Source organism: Triticum aestivum, chromosome 5D (assembly GCF_018294505.1).
Source record: "Triticum aestivum cultivar Chinese Spring chromosome 5D, IWGSC CS RefSeq v2.1, whole genome shotgun sequence".
In the NCBI taxonomy this organism is placed as follows: domain Eukaryota; kingdom Viridiplantae; phylum Streptophyta; class Magnoliopsida; order Poales; family Poaceae; genus Triticum; species Triticum aestivum.
The window spans coordinates 440,005,421-440,025,740 of record NC_057808.1 but is presented as its reverse complement, the minus strand read 5'-3'; the positions used below and the strand labels follow the sequence as shown (position 1 = coordinate 440,025,740).

The window sequence follows — 20,320 nt, the reverse complement described above, 5'->3', positions numbered from 1 at the left end:
AGGCGTGGAGGCGCGGCTCATTTACTGAGCGGGGCCGGGGTGCAGTCTTCAAGGCGTCCACTCCCCATGATCACGGGGTGGGGAGAGGTCACCTCACCCGTCGCCTCAGTTCTGCACGTCTGCCACGCGTCTTTCATGCGCTCGGGGTGGCAAACGATGGAGGCGGGAAACCGGGCCGTCGCTGGTTGGGGCAGCGGGTCGGTCCTGATTCCCTGCGCCTCCGGTGTCTGGATTGGCCGAGTGGGGCGGCCGAGCCTCAACCCCGTTCCTTTATAAAGAGGGGGAAGGGGGGATGGCATCCCGCATTCTTCCATCTTCTATCTCCTCCTACTTCTGCTTCTTCCTCTCACCCGCCATGGAGAAGGGGAATCCTGGTCCCTCGACGGTGGCGGCGAGGGTCGCCGCTCGACAGCGCGTCCCTCCTCCTCCTGAGCGGTGGTGGAACCGACCGCGAGGGGAAGGGGGAGGTGGCAAGGCCATGGGCGAGGCCGGGGCAGAGGCCGTAGCGCTCGGGGAAGAGGAGGACGGGGCGGCACGCCGGCCTTGCCCCTGCCAACGATGCCCTTCCCGATGGAGGGCCACGTTGAAGACCAGCCTTGCGAGTTCTTCATCAGGCTACGCCAGCCTCCGCGTCGTCGTCTTCGTCTCCCCGCCCCGTTTGCTCGGGTGATGGAGCGTGACCCGCCCCAGACCCTCAGGTTGCACATGAGGGGCTGTGGGAACGGGGGCACGCGGGTTGACGTCGACTTCCCAGCTCCTCGGGTTATGTACCTCCGCCGTGGATGGAAGACGTTCACCCGCATCCACAGCCTGAAGGCGGGGCTCGTCCTCTACTTCAAATTAATGGAGGACGACCTGCTCTCCATCAAGGTCTTCAGAGAGTTTGGGACTCGCCTGAAATGCTGCGTGGAGAGCTCCTCCTATGGAGATTCCGATGATGGAAGCTCTTCCTCGAGCGAAAGTGACGAGGAGGACAACGGGGATGAGTCCGACTAGGCGTCGGACGCCCCGCGCTTGGGCGGGTGCGGCAGCAGCAGCATCTGCACCTGGCCCTTCCTCCGGCAGGGTTTTGCCGGGGGTGGGGCCAGCTCCTTGAACTTCTCGGGGGCGTCTCCTTGGGCGGCTGGCGTCGGGAGGTTGCGGAAGAGGAAGAGGGCGGGCGGCAAGGCCGTCAACTCGGAGTACGCAGGCACCGACGCCTTCATCGCGTACTGCCGGTCCTGCCGCCTCGTCTTCCAGCTCCTTTCCGGCACCGTCATCACCAGCCCGCCCGTGGGCGGCCACCGAGGTGTTCTCTTGGTGCTTTCTGCTGCTCGTAGCTCGCCTAGGTGCCCCTTTTGCCCTCTCGCCTCCTTGACCTGCCTTCTGAGAAGAGCGACAAGAAAAGGATCACGGGCACCTTATCTCTTTTTAATCTGTAAGCCTGCGGGCCTTGTTAAATTTAAAGCTTGTAATCCCTTTGTCCATGTTTTTCATTTCGTATGAACTGTACCTGCATGGGATGTTTTTAATGAAAAAGGGATGCTTGCCGGGCTTTTCGTTCGTGGGTAAATCCCGCGACAAGGAGCGAATCCTCGTTATTGTTTAAGATAAACGTTTTTCTCCCGGCAACAGGCCTTGCCGTTCCCCCCACTCCATTCGACCGGTCTCGCGCTCTTGTCGGAGGCAGGGATGAAGTGGGCTTCAGGCTCCTCGTTCTACCTCCTTGCCGCCGCGGCTACAACCAAATCCGGACCTAGGAAATAATCCTTAGGTATAGGAAAAAAGGGAGCACGGCAGCCTAGAGATAAAAACGAGGCTTCACATGCCCTAGTCCTGTTTCGAAATGCATGACAGGGGATAAAAAGACTTATCTGGATCTGCAGCCCCCGGCAGTCTTATCTTGCCGCGGTTGGATCCTCTAGTTTGTAGCCCCCGGCAACTCTGGTTTGCCGGGGTCGGGACGCCGGTCCGTTTCCTTTCTTCCAAGTAGCTCAGCAGAAGTGCTCATGTGCCCTGCGAACCAAAAAAGGACAGAAGATGAACAGATAGACGCGCACTCGACCTCTAAGCTAGGGGTTAGTTGCTGCTGAGCACTATCAACCCTAACCGAGGAAGAGACTCGACCTAGCATGCATGCTATGACTTAGGGCGCCAGCGCCTCATTTATTTATGCTCAGGGTCTCCGCCTGGCTTTGTACAAAGGGTCACATGCCTTGCCGGCAAAGCTTGTACAAAAGGTGGCTTGCCGGGAGGCCCGACAAGCCGCGCCTTACGGGTAAAACTTGCGAAGATGCTCGATGTTCCAGGAGTTGCTCACTGGGACGGCATCCTCGGTCTCCAGGCGGACTGCGCCAAGCCTAGTGACTCGCATTACCCGATAAGGGCCTTCCCACTTTGGCGTCAACTTGTTGGAATTCTTGGCCGACTGAACGCGTCGAAGAACAAGGTCCCCTTCCTCGAAGCTTCGAGCATGAACCTTGCGGCTATGGTAGCGGCGCAAGGCTTGCTGGTAGCGAGCCGCTCTCACAGCCGCCCAAAGACGATCTTCCTCAAGGAGCGTCGCGTCATCTTGGCGCAATGGCTCTTGCTCAAGCTCATCATAAGCGAGCAGTCGAGGTGACCCGTATATGAGTTCCGTGGGGAGAACTGCTTCTGCCCCGTATACCAGGGCAAAAGATGTCTGGCTGGTGGCTCGATTTGGCGTCATCCTGATCGACCAAAGAACCGCCGGCAACTCATCAATCCAGCGCCTTCCACTCTTGTGCAGCTTTTCAAAGGTCTTCGTTCTCAAGCCTCGCAATACTTCAGCATTTGCCCTCTCCGCTTGGTTGTTGCTCCGTGGATGTGCCACGGAAGCAAAACAGACCTTGCTGACGAGGTCATGGATGTACTGCATGAAGGTGCGGCTTGTGAACTGCGTGCCGTTGTCGGTGATGACTCTGTTTGGCACACCAAAACGGCAGACCAGTCCTTTGAAGAACTTGACGGCTGACTAAGCAGTCACCTTCCTCACTGCTTCCACCTCCGGCCACTTTGTGAACTTGTCGATTGCAACGTACAAGTACTCAAAGCCCCCGACAGCGCGGGGGAAAGGGCCCAGTATATCGAGCCCCTAGACCGAGAATGGCCAGGAGCGAGGGATTGTTTGAAGGGCTTGGGCTGGTTGATGAAGCTTCTTTGAATGGAACTGGCACGCTTCACACTTGGTTACTAGTGCCGTCGCATCCTGGAGGGCGGTGGGCCAGAAGAAACCTTGCCGGAACGCCTTCCCGACAAGGGCCATCGACCCTATGTGGGAGCCCCATATGCCTCCATGTATCTCCGCCAACAGCTCTAGTCCTTCCTCCCGGGGGATGCACTTGAGTTTCACACCGTTCGGCCTTCTCCGGTACAGGACGTCATCGACGAACTGGTACAGGGCAGACCGACGGGCTACTTTCTCCGCTTCTTCCTGCTCCTTAGGAAGCTCCCCTGTTTGGAGGAATTGGACGGTATGCTGCGCCCATGCCGGAGCCCGGGGCTCGACGGCAAGGACCAAAGGCATCTCTTCCGCCATGGGAGCGGTTGTATCTACGGCCAGGGCTTGAAGCCCTGCCGGAGCCAGTTGCTCTTGGGCAGGCTCAGCGTCCGCGGCAGCACCCTTGCCGGCAGCCCCAGGGGGCTCGGTAGGAAAGTACTTGCCGGGACCTGATTTTCTCCGCTTGTTCTGCCCCGCTGGTGGTTCGACGGATGGTTGAGTTAACCGGAGCAAAAAGGTACCTGCTTCCACAGGCAGCTTGAATGCGGCACGCTTTGACAGGTAATCGGCGATGTAGTTCTCCGCTCGAGGGACGTGCTCCGCCTGGATACCGTCAAAGCGTTCCTCCAGCTTCCTCACCTCATCTACGTAAGCTTCCATCAATGGGCTCTGATAATCCTTGTTGACCTGCCTAACAACGAGCTGCGAGTCACCCCTGACGATGAGCTTCTTAACCCCGAGGTCTGCCGCGATCCTGAGACCGGCAAGCAATCCCTCGTACTCAGCAGTGTTGTTGGTGGACATCTCCCTGGGGAAGTGCATCTGGATCACGTACCTGAGGTGTTCTCCGGTGGGTGCGATGAGCAGCACACCGGCACCGGCGCCTTGCAGCGAGAAAGCCCCATCAAAGTACATGATCCAGTCGCGGTCTGCTTCCTTGCCGGGGAGAGTGGTCTCCTGGATTTCTTCGTCAGGCGTCGAGGTCCATTCTGCGATGAACTCCGCCAAGACTCTGCTCTGAATTGTCAAGGTACTTTCAAACTTTAAGCCGAAGCTTGACAGCTCCAAGGCCCATTCCACAATCCTTCCGGTTGCGTCTGGGTTGTGCAGTATCCGTTGCAACGGGAGGCGGGTGACGACAGTGATCTCGTGGGCTTGGAAGCAGTGACGCAGCTTCCTCGAGGCCATAAGGAGACCGAAGAGCAATTTTTGCACGCCGGAATACCTCGACCTAGCCCCCTGCAAGAGGGAGCTGACAAAGTAAACCGGGTGCTGCATCATCTTCTTCTTCGGCACCACCTCACTCGACTGCGCGGGCACTGCCTTGGTGGCACCAGACTCTGCCGGGGGCCGCGCCTTGTCGGCACCAGGCCCTGCCGGGGGAATCTTTGGCTTGCCATCCGCTGGTTCTGCCGCCATTGCTGCCTCCTCGTTGACCTCCCTCTGTGCCACCAGTGCGGCGCTGACCACTTGATTCGTCGCCGCCAGATACAGCAGCAATGGCGTTCAGCACACGTCCAGCTCGATGACGTCCCTTGAGCTCTTGATCCAGTTGAGGCTGATGGAGAGTTCCGTCAGCACGATGGCATGGCGACGGTGAAGATGAAGTTACCGGCGTAGGGCTTCGCCTAAGCACTACGACGATATGACCGAGGTGTGTAACTGTGGAGGGGGGCACCGCACACGGCTAAGAGAAACTTTAGTGTGTCTTTGGGGTGCCCCCCTCCCACGTATATAAAGGGGGGAGGAGAGGTGGCCGGCCCAAGGGGGGCGCGCGCCATGGGGAGTCCAACGAGGATTCCCAATCCTAGTTGGAGTCCCCTTCCTTTCCAAGAGAGGGAGAGAGGGAAGGAGGAAGAGGGGGAGAAGGAAAGAGGGGGCGCCGCCCCCTCCCTAGTCCAATTCAGACTGGCCATGGGGGGGGGGGCCTCCCTTGTGGCCCTCCTCTCCTTTCCACCAAGGCCCATGAAGGCCCATGAACTTCCTGGGGGGGGGGGGGTTCCGGTAACCCCCGGTACTCCAAATCTCATCCGAAACAACCCTAACCATTCCGGTGTCCGAATGTAACCTTCCAATATATGAATCTTTACCTCTCGAACATTTCTAGACCCCTCGTCATGTCTGTGATCTCATCTGGGACTTCGAACAATCTTCGGTCATCAAATCACATAACTCATAATACAAATCGTCATCGAACGTTAAGCGTGCGGACCCTACGGGTTCGAGAACTATGTAGACATGACCGAGACACATCTCTGGTCAATAACCAATAGCGGAACCTGGATGCTCATATTGGCTCCTAGATATTCTACGAAGATCTTTATCGGTCAAACCGCATAACAACATACGTTGTTCCCTTTGTCATCGGTATGTTACTTGCCCAAGATTCGATCGTCGGTATCATCATACCTAGTTCAATATCGTTATCGGCAAGTCTCTTTACTCGTTCTGTAATGCATCATCCCGTAACTAACTCATTAGTCACATTGCTTGCAAGGCTTATAGTGATGAGCATTACCGAGAGGGCCCAGAGATACCTCTCCGATACACGGAGTGACAAATCCTAATCTTGATCTATGCCAACCCAACAAACACCTTCGGAGACACCTGTAGAGCATCTTTATAATCACCCAGTTACGTTGTGATGTTTGATAGCACACAAGGTGTTCCTACGGTATTCGGGAGTTGCATAATCTCATAGTCAGAGGAACATGTATAAGTCATGAAGAAAGCAATAGCAATAAAACTAAACGATCATTATGCTAAGCTAATGGATGGGTCTTTTCCATCACATCATTCTCTAATGATATGATCCCGTTCATCAAATGACAACACATGTCTATGGCTAGGAAACTTAACCATCTTTGATTAACGAGCTAGTCAAGTAGAGGCATACTAGGGACACTCTTGTTTGTCTATGTATTCACACATGTACTAAGTTCCCGGTTAATACAATTCTAGCATGAATAATAAACATTTATCATGATATAAGGAAATATAAATAACAACTTTATTATTGCCTCTAGGGCATATTTCCTTCAGTCTCCCACTTGCACTAGAGTCAATAATCTAGATTACATAGTAATGATTCTAACACCCATGGAGTCTTTGTGCTGATCATGTTTTGCTCGTGGAAGAGGCTTAGTCAACAGGTCTACAACATTCAGATCCGTATGTATTTTGCAAACTTCTATGTCTCCCTCCTTGACTAGATCACGGATGGAATTGAAGCGTCTCTTGATGTGCTTGGTTCTCTTGTGAAATCTGGATTCCTTCGCCAAGGCAATTGCTCCAGTATTGTCACAAAAGATTTTCATTGGACCCGATGAACTAGGTATTACACATAGCCCGTTGATACGCCTAGTTGATGCGAGACTATCTTCTTGTTTTTGTCTTCTCCACAACCACCATTCTATTCAACATATAGTGCTATGCCCATGGCTCACGCTCATGTATTGCGTGAAGATTGAAAACGTTTGAGAACATCAAAAGTATGAAACAATTGCTTGGCTTGTCATTGGGGTTGTGCATGGTTTGAATATTTTGTGTGATGAAGATAGAGCATAGCCAGACTATATGATTTTGTAGGGATAGCTTTCTTTTGCCATGTTATTTTGAGAAGACATGATTGCTTTGTTAGTATGCTTGAAGTATTATTATTTTTATGTCAATATTAAACTTTTATCTTGAATCTTTCGGATCTGAACATTCATGCCACAATAAAGAAAATTACATTGAAAATTATGCTAGGTAGCATTCCACATCAAAAATTCTGTTTTTATCATTTACCTACTCGAGGACGAGCAGGAATTAACCTTGGGGATGCTTGATACGTCTCCAACGTATCTATAATTTTTGATTGTTCCATGCTATTATATTATCTGTTTTGGATGTTTAATGGGCTTTATTATGCACTTTTATATTATTTTTGGGACTAACCTACTAACCAGAGGCCCAGTGCAAATTGCTATTTTTTTTGCCTATTTCAGTGTTTCGCATAAAAGGAATATCAAACAGAGTCCAAATGGAATGAAACCTTCGCGAGGATCGTTTTTGGAACAAATGCAATCCAGGAGACTTGGAGTGGACGTCAAGGAAGCAACGAGGCGACCACGAGGTAGGAGGACGGGCCCAGGGGGTAGGCGCGCCTCCACCCTCGTGGCTCCACCGACCTACTTCCTTCGCCTATATATATACTCATATACCCTGAAAACATCCAGGAGCACCACGAAACCCTATTTCCACCGCCGCAACCTTCTGTACCCGTGAGATCCCATCTTGGGGCCTTTTCCGGCGCTCCGCCGGAGGGGGAATCGATCACGGAGGGCTTCTACATCAATACCATAGCCTGTCCGATGATGTGTGAGTAGTTTACCACAGACCTTCGGGTCCATAGTTATTAGCTAGATGGCTTCTTCTCTCTCTTTGAATCTCAATACAAAGTTCTCCTCGATTCTCTTGGAGGTCTATTTGATGTAATACTTTTTGCGGTGTGTTTGTCGAGATCCGATGAATTGTGGGTTTATGATCAAGACTATCTATGAACAATATTTGATTCTTCTCTGAATTCTTATATGCATGATTTAATATCTTTGCAGGTCTCTTCGAATTATCAGTTTGGTTTGGCCTACTAGATTGATCTTTCTTGCAATGGGAGAAGTGCTTAGCTTTGGGTTCAATCTTGCGGTGTCCTTTCCCAGTGATAGCAGGGGCAGCAAGGCACGTATTGTATTGTTGCCATCGAGGATAAAAAGATGGGGTTTATATCATATTGCTTGAGTTTATCCCTCTACATCATGTCATCTTGCTTAATGCATTACTCTGTTCTTATGAACTTAATACTCTATATGCATGCTGGATAGCGGTCGATGTGTGGAGTAATAGTAGTAGATGCAGAATCGTTTCGGTCTACTTGTCACGGACGTGATGCCTATATGCATGATCATGCCTAGATTTTCTCATAACTATGTGCTTTTCTATCAATTGCTCGACAGTAATTCGTTCACCCACCGTAGAATTTGCCATCTTGAGAGAAGCAAATAGTGAAACCTATGGCCCCCGGGTCTATCTTCCATCATATTAATCTCCTGCCAACGTGCTATTTCTGTCACCGTTTATTTTGTAATCTTTACTTTTGCAATCTATACAACAAAAATACCAAAAATATTTATCTATTTATCTCTATCAGAACTCACTTTTGCAAGTGGCCGTGAAGGGATTGACAACCCCTTTATCGCGTTGGTTGCAAGGTTCTTATTTGTTTGTGCAGGTACAAGGGATTTGCGTGTAGTCTTCTACTGGATTGATACCTTGGTTCTCAAAAACTGAGGGAAATACTTACGCTACTTTGCTGCATCACCCTTTCCTCTTCAAGGGAATAACCAACGCATGCTCAAGAGGTAGCACCAAGATATCCTGCATTGCACATTAGTGCATTCATCATTTCTCGAAGCGAGTAAGTCTTAATAGTCAAAGACTGGAGCAAAATTGTAAAGGAATCGCAGCAGAGAAGTACTAGGGGCGGCAATCAGAAGCGTAGCCCACAATTAGGAGACAGGTTCATCTGCATGCTCCAATATGATGAAGCAGGAGTGCTACACATGTTTTTATGCTATTTTACCTGAGAGAGAGCAGCATGAGTGATTAGCTAGCTTGAATGAGTTTGAAGATGATGATGTGCTACACTATGACTATGATGATTAAATAGCTAATGTTGGTGGTAATGACTATGATGATTATTATTAGCTAGTGTTGGTTATGATTAGATAGCTACACTATGACTTATGATAATTAAATAGTGTTGCTGGTAATGACTATGATGATTATTAGCTAATGTTGTTGATGATGATATGATGCAAGAGTTTTTATATTAATATGATGATGATGTTGATCATGATTATCATGACGATTTGTTATTATGATCATGATTAGTTATAATATCATTGGTGGAAGAAACGCAGGTTAGATTCATGTGGATGGATCAAAAGTGACCAAAAGTTGAATTAGTAAGATCGTCGTCCTAATTCAACTTTTGATTCATCCAAATGAATCTAATCCATGTTTCCTCCTCACAATGATATATTAATTCATCATGGACATATTGATATAACAACCTCTTAATTGGTACTGTATCGAAATTTGTATAATGACGCATAAATACACTAAAAATAAAAAAAATTGAAAAACAAAATACTAGTAGCGCTGGATAGGAAGCACGTTACTACTAGTTAGATTAGCAGTAGCGTGGCTTAATTAAAAATGCTGCAGCTATTAGCAGTAGAGCGTTGCTCCAAAGCACGCTACTGCTACCATGTATAGCAGTAGCGTGGACCAACACGCGCTGCTGCTACAGGTTAGCTGTAGCGCCGTATCAGTAGCGCGGGAGCCCGCGCTACTGATATACTTAATACCCGCGCTACTGCTACGGTTTTTCCTAGTAGTGATGATGTACAAGACGTAGGGCACAATGTGCTTTCGTGCATGAAACGTTTCATGCATTTGCTGCCAGAAGGCCTCCCCTTTGTTCCTGCCTACGAAATCCACAGATGGTTTAGTAGCTCACCATCCTCCGTACTCAAAAAAATGACATAGTATTTGAAAATAAGTTCAATGACATTTGATCGAACACCTGCCGTGTGGTGTCTGCCATGGAAGTCGTCGACAGGGACAAAGTGTACCTGGGTACAGACGGCTCCAGGGTGGACAATTACGTTGTAACGGCAAGCGGGCACGTCGTTGCTAGTTGCGGACGTCCAATAATGTCTCTTTGGCGGCCGAAGACGTACAATAGCAGCGACGGAGGTGGAGGGTGCGAATGCAAAACAAGAGGAGAAGGGCGGAGTGAAAGGAAATGATACCGAAAGGGAGAATTGGATGGGCTGGGGTGTCGGAGTCCTACATTTCTGATGAACGATCCCCTCACTTTGTCTAACGCGTTCGAACCATGCCACAGATGCCGCGTTGGATGGCTTCCGCGTTCCGGGCAGCGCAATCCATCCGAACGGATGTGGGTGACTTACAGGTCCGCCTTGAAGATGCCTGAGTCGTATGATCGTGATCTGAAACCTAACACTCCACCTCCTCCAAATTCATCCGATTATAAAACGCTCCAATGCATGTGATCCGCGCCACCACGGCATCACGTACCAATGATACCTTGATCACCAGCACGGCGAACCCGCCAAAACAAAACTGATATAGTATCAGCATTAAGCAGTAGTCTATCAATTTTTTTTCACAAATACGCAATGATTGCGTATCATTTCATTGATAGATAGAAGAGAACAAGAGTAGTCTATCAATCTTTCAATCAACTAACGCCGACAATGGATCCCAGGGCGAAGCGGGTCGCCATCGTGGGCGCCGGCACCAGCGGGCTGGCGGCGTGCAAGCACCTGCTGGTGCGGGGCTTCCGGCCGGTGGAGTCCGTGGGCGGGCTGTGGACGCGCACGCTCGCCTCCACCACGCTCCAGTCCCACACCGCCACGTACCGCTACTCCGACTTCCCCTGGCCGGACTCCGCAGGCGCGCACCCGCGCCACGACCAGGCCGTCGACTACCTCGCCGCCTACTCGCGCCGCTTCGGTGTCGATGGGTGCGTCAGGTTCCGGAGCCGGGTCGTCGCCGCGGAGTACGTCGGCGGTGCGCCAGAGGACGCGGCCGACCGGTGGGAGCGCTGGGCCGGCGCAGGAGGTGCACGAGTTCGACTTCCTCATCCTCTGCATCGGCATGTTCAGCGGCGTGCCCAACACCCCGGCGGTATTCCCAGGCCCGGAGGCGTTCCGGGGGCGGGTGCTCCACTCCATGGAGCTCTCCGACATGGCCCACGCTGACGCCGCCCCGCTGGTCAAGGGAAAGCGCGTCGTGGTCGTCGGCTCCCGCAAGTCGGCCTTCGAGATCGCCAACGACTGCGCCGAGGCCAACGGCGCGGGGACGCCGTGCACGATGGTGTGCCGGAACCCGCAGTGGATGCTGCACCGCGCGGACGTATGGCGCGGGGTCAGCCTCGCGTACCTCTACATGAACCGCTTCGCGGAGCTCATGGTGCCCAGGCCGGGCGCCGGCGCGCGCCGCCTCCCGCGTCGTCGCCACGCTGCTCGCGCCCCTCGCGTGGGCGATATCAGCGGCGACGGGGGCGTGGTACCGGAGGGAGATCCCGATGCGGGAGCACGGCATGGAGCCCGGGCACGGCTTGGCGAGGTCCGTGTCGTCGTGCCTCATCTCCAAGCTCCCCGACGGGTTCTACGACAGGGTGAGGGAAGGCAGCGTCGTCTTAGCGAGGTCCAAGTCCTTCGGCTTCCGCCACGACGGCCTGGTGCTCGACGACGAGAAGCGCGTCGTGCCGGCCGACGTAGTGATCTTCGCCACTGGGTTCCGCGGCGACGAGAAGCTGAGGAACATGTTCGCGTCGCCACGGGTGAAGGACATCATCGGGGCGTCGGCGCCGCTGTACCGGGAGTGCGTGCACCCGCGGATCCCGCAGATGGCGGTGGTGGGGTACGCCGGGGGGCTGAGCGCCATATACGTGTGCGAGATGGAGGCCAAGTGGGTGGCGCGGCTGCTGGACCGCGCGTTCCGGCTGCCGAGCGTGCGGCGGATGGAGGATAGCTGCGCGGAGTGGGGCAGGTACTACGCGCGGGACAGCGGCAGCGGCGGCGGGGAGGGGCAGAGCTTGGGGCCGCGTCTCTGCGCAGTCCACGTGTGGTACAACGACGAGCTTTGCCGGGACATGGGATGCGACCCGAGGAGGAAGAAGATGAAGGGGCAGGGCCTCCTCGCTGAGTGGTTCCTACCGTACAGCATCGTCGACTACGCCGACATCCAGTGACTGAGCTGAACACGTTGCCGTTGTGAGAGAAGTTGCTGTTTTTTTTTTCTTTTTGTGTTTTTTTAGACATTTTTTTTTCTTTTGGAGTGAAGAGAGCATTGGTGTGAAAGAGAAGCGGCCCAAAAGAACATGGGCTTTAGATTTCGTTAAGACAAGTTTTTTCATCAAGATTTTCTTTGCGAAAATCCCTTTTGGAGGCCGGTTTTTGAAAAATTAAAAATTCATCAAAATTCATAATTTTACATTTCAAGAAATTATGAAGAAAATATAGATATACATGGAGGCATAATGCACAAGTGTGTAAATTTTCAGGACGAGATACGTTGAAATAAGGGCTGTGCAGAAAAGACAAATCTGGGGCTTTTTAACACATGATACTATTCATCCTCCCAGGCCATGAATTCGTCTTATTTACAGACCGCATTTCAAGGTATTTTATCTTGAAATTTTACACACATACACATAACATCCTTGTTTACTTGTAGAATTGTTTTCAGATTTTTTTGAAACTGAAAATTTTGTTTTAATTTTTCAAAAAAATCAAGCCAAAACGCCTCACTCTTTTCTTTATCTCAAATCTACTCCGTCCATTTCATAATACTACGGTATGTAATTATTTTAAAGCTGTTTCTGTAGCTTTGACCTAGTTTACATGCAAAAAAAATCAATACCTGCTGTATCGAATCATTATCATTAGATTCGTCATGAATTATAAGTATTATAGATGTTGATATATTTTGCTATTAACTTGGCTAGACATAGAAAGGCTTGATTTTGAAAAACTAATACACCTTATATATTTGAAATAGATAGAATATTATTATATTAACCTAACTAGCATTACAAATAACCCAAGAAAATTATATTAAAAGTCCTTTTTTGAGGTTTTATTAAAAATTCCTTTGGTCAACAATCTTTGTCCCCCTGAATGGCCGCGGGCCCATCATTGCATGCAACCCTACCACCAGTGCCAGTATATAATTGTTGATCGCGGCGGCACGGTGTACCCAAAGATATTGCTATGATACAGAGAGAGGACCTGTTGGGGATAGCATGTCATTGGTGGTGGCGGTTGTAGGTACAAAACTGATATAATTTTTTTAATTAATTCGTGTTTTTATGATATGATGAAGCTGACATTACTAGTTTCATTGTACAAACAAATTATAGAGCAATTGTGATTTCTATCATCTGAACTACATCGGTCGAATCCTTATGTCAATCAAAGCTAATACACTCGGGGTTCAAATCCATGTTTTAAAGCACCCCGCGTATAAAAAATAGTGGGAGCACCTCATACCGTGCGGTCGTGCAACATACATTTTTGTAAAATGAAAAACAAAAGTCCACTTTTTTGTTAGAAATAAGGAGTACTAGCAAGATGCCCATGCGTTGCACGCATCAAGATGCAGTATGAGTAGTATATCTTGTGGGAGAAATGGATGAATGAGGGAAGGCCTTATTTGTAAATCTAGAGAGGGGTGTGGGTATCTTTCTGCAAAATTGCCATAGTTTCCTTTCTATCCGCCGGATATAAATCGAACGGCCTATACTGTAGGATGGCAGGCACACCATCATCACCAACTCTGTTTTTTAAAAGAGTGAAGATAATAGCATCTACAACCAAGATTGCCTAATAGTCGACGACTTTCTATAAAAAACAAATAGTCCACGGTTTTTTCGTGAATTTTGAAAACCTTGGATTCAAATGGTCATGCTCTAGTTAAATATAGTACCACGTCTCCTTTAGAACGTGAGGACTATTCCTTGCCTGGTGGCATAGCCATCGTTTACTATGCAACAAGTTGTGGGTTCGATTTGCTCTCAAAATCTGTGGATGCAACAAGGAGTTTTTTTGAACATCAGTACAAAACACAAGCTCTCATATATACGCGCATACATTCACCCCTATGAACGCACACACGTACACCCTACCCATATGAGCACCTCTGAAAGACCCCGTTCTGATCTTCTCCTCCTCCTAGCTTCCGTGGCTTCGTGCGCTGGAGACGGCCCAAACGGCGCAGCTTCGAGAATGCGTACCGGTTCGCTCAACATGTTCTTTCTCCCCGACACCTTACTTTTCCAACTGAAACTGGCTTGCATTTCCTTTGAACGGGAGTAAATAGCATAAAACTACCACTTTTCGTCCTATGGTTTCAAAAAACCACCACTTTTTTGTTTGTGACTGATACCTACCACTTTTTTCATCGGTTGTCTCAAAAAACCCAAATCGCCCGTTGCTAGCGTTTTAAACCGTTTTCTGATGGTCCGGGCCCGCCTGTCAGGCCACGTCAGTGCCGCGCGCGACGGCGAGGCCGTTAACGGCCGTTATTCGGACCGACCGGTGCGGTCGGACCGCACCCGCTCGCTCGCTGCCGTTCTCTCTCTGTCGGCAGCATCTCTCTCTCGCTCCTCCTTCCCCCCGTGCTCTCTGTCTCCCCCGACGATGGCGGCGGCGAAGAAGAAGGACGACGGCGAGCCTGGGCCGACAGCCAGCGGCAAGGGCGGTGCTCACTCCGAGGTCAACAAGTGGCTAGGCAGCGCAAGTTTCCCGACCCAGCGCTCGTCTGGGCCACCGACGCAGGAGGTCCAGATGTCGCCGGCGTTCCGCGCGGCCAGGGCAGTGGCCAAATGCATCCACGCGGATCCAGAAGGCGGGCACCAGTGGGCCTCCTCACTTGGTTTATTTATGAACTAGGGTTAGGATTTGTTTCTTATATTGTTAATGAATTAGTTCTTTGGTATATTATTATGTATACATTGTACTCAATATATGAATTAGGGTTTAGGTTTGGATGATATGTTGTGCAAGTGAAACTGTTGCATACTTTTTAACTTGAAAATCTGAAGAAATCTGAATGTGTTGTTTCTTTTTTTGCATAGTTTGGATGATGAAGTATGGGAATTGAGGCTGCATTTTCAGGGTAGAGACAACATGGAAAGGAAGTTTTCCTTATCAGAAATGAATTACCTGTTTTTGTTAGCACTTATTGAACTTGAGGGCTATGGGTAGGATGCCTATCTGTCATATGTTAAGGATGAGGGTAAGGGGCTGGAGGGGATTGAGGTTTTGGACAGTGATGAGAAGGTGGAGGAGATGCTAGATTTGTTTGCTGAGAAGAAAATATTGAACATAACAGTGAGAGAGGCTAGTGACCCAAATCCAGCAGATGCAAACCTGGACCACACCTTGCTTGAAGAGAAGATTCCAATTAGTCAAGTTGGTGATCCCATTGTTTATAGTGTTTCCCAAGAAGGTGTCCTTTTCCCTGTCTCAAATTCTTCACAGCCCCCACTTGTGCCTGTTGATCCATATTTTAACACACAACAGAGCTGTAATTTCAACAAGGGAAAAGAGGCAGTGGAAATTGAAGGCATTGAAGCAGAAGATCAAGATGAAGATGAGTTGGACAAATCCTCTTCAGATTTTGAGTTTTTCAGGGGTGATTACAGAGGGAAGAAACTTTCATACAAGTCTTGGGCTAGGGGAGAAGATGAAGGTGGTGAAGGAACAAGTCAGCACTACAGGGAAGAGGAAGAGATGGCTGAGCATTATTTTGGGGGTGCTTCTGAACCCTCAGAGTTTTGGCAGGAGCCAAATGGTTCCGAAGAAGATGATGAAGAAGAAGTTTCAGATCATGTGAAAACTGTGGCACAGAAGATACCTGTGAGGAAACAAGGCCCAACAAGCAGATCACACAGTGAGCCAGATCACAAAAAGTTTGAAGATTTCGTGCCAGAAGCCGATGAGTTCTGCTTTCCAGGTGATGAAGGCATTTCTGATGAAGAAGATGATGCACCTAGGTTGCCTTGTGGCAGCAAGAGAAAATTGAAGAAGAAGAAGGAGAGAATATGGTATGATTCCTCTAGGCCTGATGCACATGAATAGTTTAGGATTCATTTGTGCTTTCTGAATATGGTAGAGTTCAGAGAAGCATTGAGAAACTACCATGTTAGGACACTTAGGAACTTTGAGTACCATAGGAATGATCCAAGTAGGATCATAGCCTGGTGCTCAGATAGAAAGCATGGTTGTGAGTTTTATGTTACTGCTTCTAAGATTGCCCATGAGTCAACCTTTAGCATCAAGAAGATGAATCTTGATCACACCTGTGGAGCAAGTGGAGAGAACACAAAGGTTACCATGAAGTGGGTTGCAAAGGCTGTTGAGGATACTGTAAGATCCAATCCTGGTGCAGGTGTTGAGACTATACTGAGTTATACAAAAAAGAAATTTGGAGTACATGTTCCAAAAAGTTTGGCCTACAGGGCAAGGAGGAAAGCAGTTGATGTTGTGCAAGGGGATCACAAGACACAATACTACAGGTTAAGAGACTATCTGCAGTGTTTTTTGGACACAAACCCTGGTAGTAGGTGTGTTGTGACAACAAAGGAATTTGAACTCCACCCAGCACCTACCCCAAGGTTTCATTACATGTTTTATTGTCTGTTTGCTTGTAAGGAGGGGTTCCTAAATGGTTGCAGGCCTTTCATAGATAAATCTAGTCTGTATAGTGCTTAAATAGAGATTGCATTACATGTTGCTGTTTACTAATGGCTTAAAATGCAGGTCTTGATGGATGCTTCATCAAACTAAGCACTGGGCAACAAATCCTGGCAGCAACAGGGAGGGATGGCAACAACAACATCTTCCCTATTGCATTTGGTGTTGTTGACAAGGAGGAGACAGATAGTTGGACTTGGTTTCTTACACAGTTAAGGACAGTAATTGGTAGTGGCAACAAGTTTGGGCCCTACACAATTATGTCAGACAGGCAAAACGTACAACTACTCTTCATGATTTGACTAATTTTCCTTGTACTGCTTTTCCTTGCACTATGTACTGCTTTTCCTTGCACTATGTACTGCTTTTCCTTGCACTATGTACTGCTTTTCTCTACTTACTTCACTAGTTATTAATACAAAATCAATGAACAGGGTCTGCTCAATGCAATAGAGGATGTATTTCTTGATTCCCCTCAAAGATTTTGTTTAAGACACATATATGCCAACTTCCAATCAGCTGGGTTTAGAGGGGATGAATTGAAAAAACATCTAGACCAGGCTGCATATTCTTTCACTAAGCATGGGCATGATCTGGGCATGGAAGCATTGAAGAAAGAGAGTGAGGAGGCATGGATGTGGTTGTACAACATACCAGTCCATACTCGGGCCAGGCATAGAATGGATACTATATGCAAGACAGACCTTGTTGTAAACAATCTTAGTGAAGTTTTCAACAGGATTATTCTGGATGTTAGGAACAAGCCCATAAGGACAATGCTTGAAGGAATTAGGACAAAACCCACGATCAAGTTTCAGAAGATTAGGGAGAAGACAGAGACATGTAGGTGGGATATCACACCCACTTACTCTGAGATATTGGAGGAGGCCAAGAAGTGGGCAAAATATTGTGATGCATATATGGCTGGACCAGGAATTTGGCAAGTTACAAGTAGTTCAGAAAAGACCTACTGTGTAAACCTAAACAACTACACTTGTGACTGCAGGAGGTGGGATATGACAGCTGTTCCGTGTAGTCATGCTATAGCAGCAATGCAGAAGGTGAAGCTACACCCTGAAGATTTTGTCCATGAGTTCTTCAAGAAGCCCCTCTACTGTGAAACCTACAAGCATATTATATACCCTGTTCCAGGCCCTGATTGTTGGCCACACACCATGGGGGATGACATATCTCCTCCAGTATTCAAAGAAAAGAAGGGTAAAAAGCAGACAGCTAGGAGGAAAGGACATTTTGAGGTGCCTGCCAAGAAGGATACATCAAGAAACCCAAACTGCAGATGAGAAAGAATAATCACCAGGTATACTTATTGATAAAGAAACTTCTGTTTCATAGGCTAGGTGGTTTAATTATAATTTGCTTTGTTAAATGTGCAGGAGAATAGGTCAGACTACTCTTCATCTACCAGAGCTTCTACATGTGTGGTTGCACCCCCACCCTCACCCCACCACCACCATCAGCACCATCAGCACCAGCCATAGCTAGGAAGAGGCCTGCAACAGCCACAACTACTCCAGGACCAGCAAAGAGGAACAAGGGAGCTGCTTCTGCTACTCCAGCACCTGCCAAGAAGACCAAAGCAACCAAGAAGACCAAAGCAACCAAGAAGACAGGGGCTCCTAGCACATCTTCACCAGCCAAGAACACAAGGTCATCCATTGCTTCTCCAGCAAACAACACCAGAGCATCAACAGCTAGCAGAGGGTACACAGTTTTCAATGCTCCAAGGCAAGCTGCCAACTCTGAGATGGAGATTGGGTCCAAGAGGGTTAGGAAGCCAACTGGAAAGTGGAAGGCATATTTCACAGCTAGTGGTAACTACTGAAGATTCCAACATTTGAGAAAGTTGTCTTGTTGTATGAGTGCTGAAACCTAAGTGTTTGCAACCTTAAACCTATGTATTTGCTTGCTGAAACTTGAGTGTTAGCATTATGAAACCTATGTATTTGCTTGCTGAAACCAGAGTGTTTGCATTTATGAAACCTATGTATTTGCTTGCTGAAACCTAAGTGGTTGCATTATGCAACCTAAGTGTTTGTGACTTCTGGGTAGATTCAGACAACACTGATGCAAACATTGATTCATTTATTCAAACATTCATAGATTCCACCATCCAAACTTTCTTTCATACAAAGAGTTGTACAGAAATGGAAGGGATACATAGCTCAGACTCTCATTCATACTTAAAAAAACTACTACCAACAACTCTCAATCGTAACGATCGAAGAAACGACACCACTTTGCTCTGGTAGAAGGGTGAGGAGCGAGTACTGCCTGTCTCCTAGCCCACCTGATGATCTTCCCTGAGCTCTTGCGCCTGCCGCCAGGGACAAGAACTGTGAACTCATCTGAGTTGCACTTCTCCAAGATCTTCTCTGCCAGCCTCCTCTTGAACTCCAGCTCCCACTCCACTGCCTGCACTGCAGGGCGAGCCCTTTGCCTCCTCACATCCACTGCCTCCACTGCCTCCTCTTCCTCATCTGTCACCTCCCCAAGCTCTGGATCCATCTAGGGTTTCTAGAGGTGGGGTGTGGCGGCTGTGTTCTGGAGGGAGGAGGGTGGGTGGAGTAGGCTATTTATGAGCAGTGGAGGGTGGGTGGAGTAGGCCTAGGTTTGTAAATATAACTGGGCCACAAAGCCCAGGTAGAAAGCACTAATAAACATAACTACCTTTTAAACATAAAAAGACACATAGCATACTCCAGCAGTGCTTATCACTGACTCCATAACATAGCAGAAGAGGTTCAAATACAGGCAGAACAGTCATTACAACTTAGTTCATAACTTAGCATTAAAGGTTCTAGCAGCATAACAACAGTTCTTAACATTGGCATAGACATAGACTAGATTAGCTTCACATTCCCCAAAATGTACACCCCATATCTTCACATCAGATTGTTAGGCCACATACTTATAAAGGCCTTGGATGTACTTCACCATCTGCAGAACACACTTCATGAATCAAGGATGGCCTTGATTTTCTCAAGTTTCTCCTTGCTTGCATGCCCATCACTCAGCAGCTCATTCACCACATGCTCAAGCTTGGCCTTCTCTATCTTAAGCAAATCTCTCTCCTGTTCAACCTCCTTCTTTGCCTTCCTGGTATTCTTGATAATGTCAGCTTGGCTCTGTAAAATGCACCTTTGTTCCTTGGAAAGTTTGAGCTTCTCCATCTGAACCTCCAACCTAGCTCTCTCTTCTACCTCTTTCTTCTTCTTCTTCTCAAATTCTTCCTCCTCAACTGCCTTCTGGTTATCCATGTGGCCTACCCTACCATCCTGCCAATCAAACATCTTGGATACATCTTGGACAAGCTTTGTGTACTCAATGCACAGCTTGTCATTTTCAGTCTTAAGCTTGGCCAAATGCTTCTCATACTTCTGCTTATCAACTACCCTGCCACAATTCTGTTCATGGTACATGTCCCACAGCCTGGACAAGCAATTCTGAAGAATTGGATGCCAGGGCTTGTCAACCCACTCAGTAACACCACAGTTAACACCTTCACAGATATATGCTTCCTATACATAAGCATTTTTGATAGTAACCATATCCCTCAATACCTTAATACAAGGCATATTGCAGTTCATCCTAAATAATACAGTGTAGGTTCAGAAGAGCAACTTGTCAACATAATACTGTGTGGGTTCAGAACAGCAACTTGTCATCCTTGTAAATACATGTGTGGGTTCAGAAGAAAATGATTCCAATTAAGGCACTATACCTGCTGCACTGGACAACCATAGAA

At 48.5% G+C, this 20,320-nt stretch overlaps 1 pseudogene; it reads left to right on the top strand.

The window, feature by feature from the left end:
* Positions 1 to 10,545: 10,545 nt before the first annotated feature.
* LOC123125363 (probable flavin-containing monooxygenase 1) lies at positions 10,546 to 12,204 on the top strand (annotated as a pseudogene).
* Positions 12,205 to 20,320: the final 8,116 nt, after the last annotated feature.